The following is a 9,040-nucleotide window of genomic DNA, read 5'->3' as shown; positions in this document are numbered from 1 at the left end:
GGCCACCATACTTAGTTGCTACCCAATGTGTGATGCAATAGTCAAAACTGAAGTAAAATTAAATTACCTAAAAGAAAAAAAACACGCAAAGACATAAAAGTACACACATAACACGTGATCAGCAACAAGATAAGGTGTTACTTCCACATACTTGACATTATGAACATCCAGACACACTGAGACACTTTCTGTGTGTTAGAAACAGCAGCAACAGAAGATGAGCTCATCTCTGGTTAAGCTGCAAAAAAAATCCTGAAACCGCTAATGATGGCTAACTGCTGAAATACCCACACGTGTCACCGCGGCTGGCAGAGGCTGACACCTAAATACAGCGTGAGAGACTGGAAGCTAAAACTGAAGCTGGCCACAGATACCAGCTGCTAAAAGCAAAACGCTGCAGTCACACCGCCTGCTGTGGTTATTAAGCCAGAGGCAGCTGCTGTGTGGTTTGCACAGATCTGATACGTGTTATTCATATTTTTGAAAAGGTTATTGTTCATGCCAGTGTTCTTTAAATAAGTCTGTTTTATGATTATTTTAGGCCTTTATTATATAGGACAGCTGAAGATGTTAAAGGAGTGAGAGAGGGGGAATGACATGCAGCAAAGGGCCGCAGGTCGGAGTTGAACTTGCGGCCGCTGTGACAAGGACTCAGCCTTAGTACTTGGTGCGCACACTCTACCAGGTAAGCTATCCAGCCCAACTAAGTCTGTTTTCTAAAATGTAGAAGTAGGCTGTATGGTATTCAATATTAATAAAAAATATTCTTGTAAACATAAGGCTCACAATTGAGACCCATAATGTCTTTCTCTGCTACTAGATCTGCTTTTAATAATATTGATTTTTTTTTGTATACTTGTGTGAACTTCTACCTAAGTGCTTCACATTGACATCCTGTGTGTGTTATTGATCACGTTGAACAAGTATTTAATTAATCAAACTGGAACATCAGAACAGAGGGTGGCAGTAACGACGCGAGCAAATCCATACTTCCTGTTCAGTACATGGGCTCAAAGAACAGTCAGAGCCTCCCTCTCTGCAACAGCAACAGTTACATAAGAGGCAACCTTTCTCATTCTTCAAAACACACTGCAGCAGCTTATGAGAGTTGGATGAGAAGATTGATACCATGCTAATGTCTCTACATTAAACTGAGGAGGAAATTAGCTTAGCTTAGCTTAGCATAAAGACTGGCATGGGTTTGTCAGATGTTCAACACACCTACCAACACCCCTAAAGCTGATGACCCAACAAATTGTATCTTGATGGTTTGTTTTTTATACAAATACCAATACAACACTTTCTGCACCGGTTTTATTAAATGGTGGATTATCTTCCTTATTTAGGCAGCCTTTTCAGCAAGAACACCGAGACACAGAAAGACATTAGAGGGCAGGATTGTGGGGTGTTTTACTAACTCTGCAACACTTGGAAGTCCAAGCAATACAGCTTTAAAACAAAGTTATATTATATGTATAATACTGTGATACTGTAAATCCAGACTCCTTTGACAAAAACAGTCATTTCCCTCGCAGAACACGGAAGACGCTGGTCTAATGTTACCACTGACTAACGTGCTGTCCACAGTAGTAATGTTAGATTGCTTAACGTCTGTGCTGCGTTCTGGTTATATTGTCTCTACAAGTACTTTACAGAACAAATCTACCGTCCACTCCAAGCACTCCTGCAGTTAAACTCCATGCCTTCTCTATTCTGGCGTTGTCCTTATAAAAAAGATCTGTGATGTCGTATTATGTCGTTTTTCAACCTCCAAGATGAATCACTCGTCCTTGGTGTTGTAGAGGAGACATCTACGATATTGGGGGGTGTCTTTTGGTCAATTGACTGGATAGTCTCGCTGTTTCACTTCTTTCTGTTAAGGCTGAGTCGGCCGAAAAAGAATACAGATGGACTCGGCCTTTAATAAATAAAAGTGAAAGATATGTCTAAAATGAATTAGTTAATTAGTTAACAGGTCTTTAATTATTTTGTTATCCACTTGGGTTCAGCAGAAACAAGCCGATGTGAAGGGTGAGATTTTCCTGGGGGGATGCGTGGGATTTCCCCTTTTCTGGTCTATATATCCCTGCCTCTGCTTAATTATTTGTATCCCCTCAAAGTGATCAATGCTACTTCACCAATAGACCATATATTATATACCTAAAATAGAAGTAGACCTATTTTAAAGTAGAGTAAAGCGCTGTAACATGAACGGTTTATAGTGCGACAGAATGATAAAATCTGAGTGGCAGTTGCTGGTTGTATTTAGCCGCTCCAGAGCTCCGGGACGCCGGCTACCAGCGGCAGTTGTTTAGCCGCCAATAGGTGACTGCGAGCTGCAGGCACCGCCAGATGACATTTAGCCAGAAAAAGTGAGCGTCCTGTGGCGATGACAGTTAAGTTTAGGCACTAAAATGACTAGTTAAGTTTAGGAAAAAGGTGGTTTGATTAAAACACTCCCATGGAACGAACGAGTGTTTCCTGGTTGAAAGCATTCTGTTTTCGCCGCGAAGTCAACCCTGCTCTCCGCTCTCGGGCTTGAAAGCGCTGTGTTTTATGTTGACACTACGTTGTGCTATTTTGAGAGGATTTTTCTATTGAATATTGAAGTTCATAAAGAAGTGTTTTAGCATGGCTGGCCGAGTGGCACTATCCATTTTGTTGTGTATGATCAAAAATCGCACCCTGCCGATATATATTCTCCTTTTATCTCTGTGATGGTCTTACCCCACTCCTGAAAGAAATATCTGTCTGTTTAAATGCTAAATGCTTCACGTTTCACCAGATAGTTGCTAACTTTGTCTGCCGTTAAGTACTGTATAGCAATACCACAGTGTAGCAAAATAACTGTGGTAGTACTTGTGCCACCACTGGGTGTTTGGAAACAAAATAACTGCTGAACAGAAACATTTTAGTCATTGTAGTCATCAGTACGTCATGAGGTCCCGATTGGAAAAACAGAGCTGTACACTGTGCTCTGAGACACTTTGGACACCATGATGTCGGTTGTTGTCCCTCTCATCCAATCAACCTCATGCTGGTCGTGAAAGACCACAAGTTGATTGGTTGAGGTCCAGTCATGACAGTAATTTAAGGCACCATTAAGAATTAAATCTGAGATAGTGACATCAATATTTTGTACTCTGAATCCAGCGTAACAATGTCAAACCAAGCACATTTAAATAAACAGATTTTTGCGTTGTAATAAGTTCTACTCCAGAAGAAATCCCAGAAAGCCTTCTTTTGCTTCAGAAGGATGTTTTTATATTAGTTTTTAATCTCTGGCAGCATTTGTTTGTGTGTGTGTGTGTGTCTTGTTTGTACCAAGCTACCTGTTGCCAACAGGCTTAGTGTTTTTTACATTAGTGACAGCCAGGAGTCACTCCCAAAACATCCTGTGTGTGTGTGTGTGTGTGTGTGTGTGTGTGTGTGTGTGTGTGTGTGTGTGTGTGTGTGTGTGTGTGTGTGTGTGTGTCTGTGTGTCTGTGTGTGAGTTAGACACACCAGACAATCCATTGTTATGTGTTTGCTGACATGGTGCATCATCTGCGGGGTTGCTACTGTTGCTTTCCCAGCAGCACAATGAACAGGCAATGCAGAGATGCTGAGCACAACACTCCATGGCTTTATTTAGCTGAATGACACACACACACACACACACACACACACACACACACACACACACACACACACACACACACACACACACACACACACACACACACACACACACACACACACACATACACACACACACACACATACACATACACACACAGTGCAAACAAAGAAAAATAGTGTGTTTGCATCTCAAAAGGAGTGAGAGGACAGGGGTTCAGAAGGTTTTACAGTAAAGGACATGATTTTCTTCAGCCATGGAAAAATACTTTTATAGAAATAATTTTAGGCATAAAAGAGCTATTTAAATCTGCTTGTTTTCTTGTGCTCCGAATGTTGCATTCAGGGTCATTTAAAGCCAAATGTAGAAAATGAGACAAGAAATATGCATGAATTATTAAAGCGTCATTGTTCCATATCTGCTATCTTGTGTTTCGAAAGATGAGATTATATTAAAGCAGCTTACATCAAGATAAAAGCCAAGTTTAAGAATAGTTATACACAACAGAATTTAAAAGACGTTGTAAGAAATATAAGACTGGTAGATGTGCAGATTAAGAGAGCAAATACTCTAATGATTATATTGGCATTCAAGTCAGGTCTATAAATAAGGTCTATACATTTTCTATTCAAAATATATAGTATGTAGTTATTGTATTGTAGAATGTGAAGATTTGGATATGTGCAATAAAAGCTGTTCACATTATCTAAACATCTTCATCTTGCAAGAACAATGAGTACAAGGTGGGATATTCCCCATTCCTTATTTACAGACGATTTGCACACATCAGTCTCCCATTTACCTTCTCAAATACATGTGTTCAAATTCTGATTTTAGACTCTGATTTCTGTCCTCAACATAGTCTCCCAACATGGTAGTCAATCGACCAATATTTGCTAATAAGCACTAAGCAGAAAGTACAGCTGAGATTCGCGGGAATGTCATTAGTTTTTCATGTATTTAGTCATAAACCAAAGAATTTCTACAAATTGAAATTTTGACCTCAATCCATCCAATAGTTGTTGAGACATTTCACTCAAAACCTCATGGTGACGCTGGAGGAAACATCCAGGTCATTAGGATTCATCCTATGGGGGAACATACATGCCTCCTTTCATGGCAATCCATCCAATAGTTGTTCAGTTATTAAGTTTAGACCAAAGTGGAGGGCAGACTGACCGACTGTATTCTAAACATCTCTATCAATGTTTAAGTTAATTTTGTTCAAACCATAGTCTTTATGTACAGTTCACAGTTTGTTCAAAGGCAAAAAAGAAACAGGTTTATTGCCAAGTAGGTTTCCACATACAAGGAATTTTCCTTGGTGTTGTGGTGCACAATGGTCAAAATATACAAAGTGGGAGAAAATACATATAATTTATATATATATATATTAGGGCTGTCAAAATAACGCGTTAATTTCGATTAATTAATCTGAGAAAAAATAACGCGTTAAAAAAAATAACGCAGATTAATCCATTCCATATTGACGTTTGACCCGGAGCCGTTCTAGCCACCATTGGACTGTAAAATGAAGGAGGGAGACGAGAATGTTCTGCCTGGATCATTAATTGGAACATTTACTTGTAAAAATCTTCTTCCTGCCAACCATGGCTACCGAAATCTGGTGCCACTGATATGTCTGCGCTTCTCTCTGATGCTCTGAAACACAAACACCGCTGCACATGACGCTAGTTAAGACTATACTCAACAGCAGCTAACGTTAGCCTACCGCTAGCTAGTAGCTGGAACGGTGTAAAGTGTGACTGTGTTTTACTGTAGAGGATTCAACACTGGGATGTAACAATCTGCAGCTGCCGTCGGAGAAACAACACAGACGGTGCGTTCAATGAAACTGGTAAACTACAGCATCGTGGTGCATTTGAAGTTATTGTAAATGTCCTTTTCCCATCTGGTGGTTGTTTTTGTCGTTCAACAGCAATTTTCTAGTGAAATAAGTTATTGTTATTGTTATACATTATTATTAAATCATTTAATTTTGACCATATGGCCTTAGCAATAAACAAGCCGTTCTTTAATGTCACCTTTTTTTTTCTTTTTTTACTTTCTTAAAAAGTATCGGTTCAGGCACCGTTAATTATGTATGCGATTCATTTTGATTAATTAATCACAGAGTATGTAATTAATTAAATTAAAATTTTTTTATTCGATTGACAGCCCTAATATATATATATATATACTGTATATGTATATGTGTTTACAATATATATTTGTTAGTATAAAGAGCTGAACAGTGAATAAAACAAAGAGAATAGAATGTAAAAGAAAATGTAAAATGTAGATTTAGTCAATATCAAGTTAATGTGTTAACAGCTTTAGGTTTCCCAGGAATCAACACTTTTGATAATATATTTGATGATAAACACATAATCATCCATTCATTTTTCCTGTTGTTTCTGATATGGCCTTTGATAATTAAAAGCATGTCATGTGAGCTCACAGAACATGTTGTACAGACAGCCTTGTGTCACAGTGTCTTTCACACTGTGTTACTGCAAGTCAATAGAAGCTGTTATCAAAGTTTACTTCAAGAACATCCTCTGAAGAGAGAAGATGACAAATGAAAAGCTCCGTCAGAAAAAAAAACTTTCATGAATTATTCAACTCTCCTTTTGTGTGCTCTCCATTTATCTCTCAATCCTCTCTTTTTCTGCTCTCTTCTCTGAGCTGCTACAGACTCTGACAGCTTTATTGTAGCTCCTCTGTGTGTGTCTGTGTGTGTGTGTGTGTGTGTGTGTGTGTGTGTGTGTGTGTGTGTGTGTGTGTGTGTGTGTGTGTGTGTGTGTGAAGCTCAGGGCATTTGCGATGTGTGTGTGTACCGTGTAAGTGCAGTATAACAGTGCAGTAGTGCCTAGTGTCCACCCCCTCAACTACATACACACACATGCACACCACTTTAAATAGCCTGGTAATTAAACAGGCAAATTACAGTCCTTTCTGCCTGCCTGCAGCTGAGGACTGTGGGAAACGTAGGCAGCTTAAGTGTTTCCTTTTATTACAGGGATGGCAGAGGACCAGGAGTGTTTTGGGGATTTCTAAAGGCAGAGGGAAGAAAAGGAAGCAGGGTTAGTGTGACTATCAGTGGATTCAAGTTCATCACGATGTTGGTTAGAAGGAGCAGAGAAGAAGTGTAGGAAATACTTGCTGATTAATTCATTGTATTAACGGTGTCGATGCACCCACAGAAACAGGAGGCATCATGGGCGCAGGGGGGAACATTTCTAAGAGATTAGAAAACAGACACACAAAAACAAATATCTGTTTAATGGTAGAGTAGAAAGCATTGAGAGAGTACATGCACCTCTGCTAGGGCTGCACAAACCTCAAAATACAATATGCTATTAATAGAAAGTGTGGGTTTTTCTGTGTTATACTCTGCATCTATCTCTTATCTATCTTTATAGTCTGTGAACATCTAAATCCTGTCTGGAAATAAGGATGATTTGTGCAACATTTGGGTGACTCATTACATATTCAATTTGAATGTAGCTTATTGCTGTGGAAACATTTATAGATGATCTGACATTGAATGTGTGGCAGGATTGCTCAGATTAGGTTGTAATTTAGTTATTATGTCAATGAGCACACCGTGAAGAATTTGGAGACCAATAATAGTAAGGAACATTGTGTGTGTGTGTACAATTGAAAAAATGTTTCGATATACCTACAACACTGTCTAAAAATACAGTTGATTTGTGTTCATACTGGTGGCAATAATGCCTTAATTAAAACTAATAATTAAAAGATGAAACTTAAGTTCATTCTTGACCTTGGAAACAGTTCAATCAGGAGAGACTTCATTCAGAGAATCACATTTTACATTTTATTTAAGTGCATGATTAAAAGAATTAGAAAAGAGTATTTTGGTAATTAGACCCCATGGTGACGTGGTTTATTTAGGGGGGTAGTGATGTCGTGATTAGTTCAGGATATTTCTCCCTGTGGTCTAGACACTGGTGGTGGTGATGAAGAGAGTTGCTGAAGACTTACTGTTGATGATGGCATGTGGACTGCTCGCTGATATGATGAAGACTGGAGGGGAAGGGGTGGAGGAGGGTCGCATCCGTTCATGTTGAAATGACAGCTGACAGCAGAGAGGAGAACGGATTTTAAAGTTTGACAGCAAAGCCCTCCACAAATGAGAATGAGTGAGTGAGTAAAGGGAGTCTTCCTGATCGACCTTTCGCTAAGCTTCATTTGACATAATCTCACCACAAAGTCCATTAATATCTGTTCTGGAGCTTTCAACTGAATCACACATGCTTCCTTTGCAGATGGAGTTTCAACAACTGCCTAAGACCCTGTTTACACTTTGGTTAAAATGCATCTTGGGCAATCGGATTACAAGTGGACTGCACTATATAAAAGTGTGAACGACCAACATTGTGATCTGATGACTCAAACCACTTGCTGAAGGGGTCTGGCACGCATTTGACCACATTTCTTATTCGCTCTCTAACTTGCCTATTTCATGATGAGTCAGACAAAGTGTTGCCGATACTCGTACCATGATCCACGTCAGCGTCTTATTTACAAGATTTAGGAAGGTCATTTGTATGTCATTGTTTCCAAGTTATACCAAAACAAGATGTAAATTGACATTCGAGCTGTGTCAGCAAACAGAAAGCAGATTTACAATCTTGTTACTTTCATTGTATTTTAATTCAGCCTGTGTTAATTACCTCGCCAAACGGGATGCCAGATAGCTCTTAATCCCATTGTTCCCACGGATGAGCCGGACAGCTGATTCTGTGCAAACTGGTTTCTGCTGCTTACACACACACACACACACACACACACACACACACACACACAGTCATGCAGGTAAGCAGATTCCATAGACAGGTGTGGCAGTATTCAAACTCTGTGACATGTTTGTAGTTTGAATATTTGAAACTGGTCTAACTGGCAGTGCAGCCCTCTGTCTCATCTCAGCTCTGTACACAAACAGTGTTTGACTCAGCCTACACTTACGTACAGTATAGGTGCAGGTGTGTCCTTTTGCTCTCAGAAAGACTCAGTTGCCTGTCATTACGGTCTAAACACACAGATAGGGTACTCTATATCAAAAGATAGTTGTGGAGATAAGATAGAGGGTGGTGTCATTTTTTAAAGCATTTTGAAAACCAATAACACAAGAACAAAAGTGTACAGAATGATTTTTATTATCTGATTTAAAATGAGCTGCAAACATTAGGGAGTCCAGCTTACTAGCCTGTTACATACAGTAGTAACCAAATCCAGCGTTACTTAAAGCAAGAAACATACTGAATTATGTTGGGTAACAGATTAGGTTATAAAAATCATGCTAGATGCTACGATACGATAATTCAAGTTAACATTAGTGACTCTGTCCTTCTTTTTGAATTTTTTGTGTGTGTTAGTGTGTGTGTGTGTGTG

General features: G+C 39.2%; 1 long non-coding RNA gene across 2 annotated transcripts; it reads right to left on the bottom strand.

The window, feature by feature from the left end:
• Positions 1–3,628: 3,628 nt before the first annotated feature.
• Positions 3,629–8,408, bottom strand: LOC144533727 (uncharacterized). 2 transcript variants are annotated; one of them, XR_013503463.1, is made up of 4 exons: positions 8,323–8,408; positions 7,631–7,724; positions 6,782–6,861; positions 3,629–6,675 (listed from the first exon to the last, which is right to left on the bottom strand). It is a non-coding gene; the product is annotated as an uncharacterized LOC144533727 (long non-coding RNA). The 2 variants fall into 2 exon arrangements; XR_013503462.1 differs by having other exon boundaries at positions 6,786–6,861.
• Positions 8,409–9,040: the final 632 nt, after the last annotated feature.

The sequence above is a fragment of the Sander vitreus genome, chromosome 18 (genome assembly GCF_031162955.1).
Source record: "Sander vitreus isolate 19-12246 chromosome 18, sanVit1, whole genome shotgun sequence".
NCBI lineage: Eukaryota > Metazoa > Chordata > Actinopteri > Perciformes > Percidae > Sander > Sander vitreus.
The sequence above is the reverse complement of the archived record's forward strand: the minus strand, read 5'-3'. Positions and strand labels throughout refer to the sequence as shown.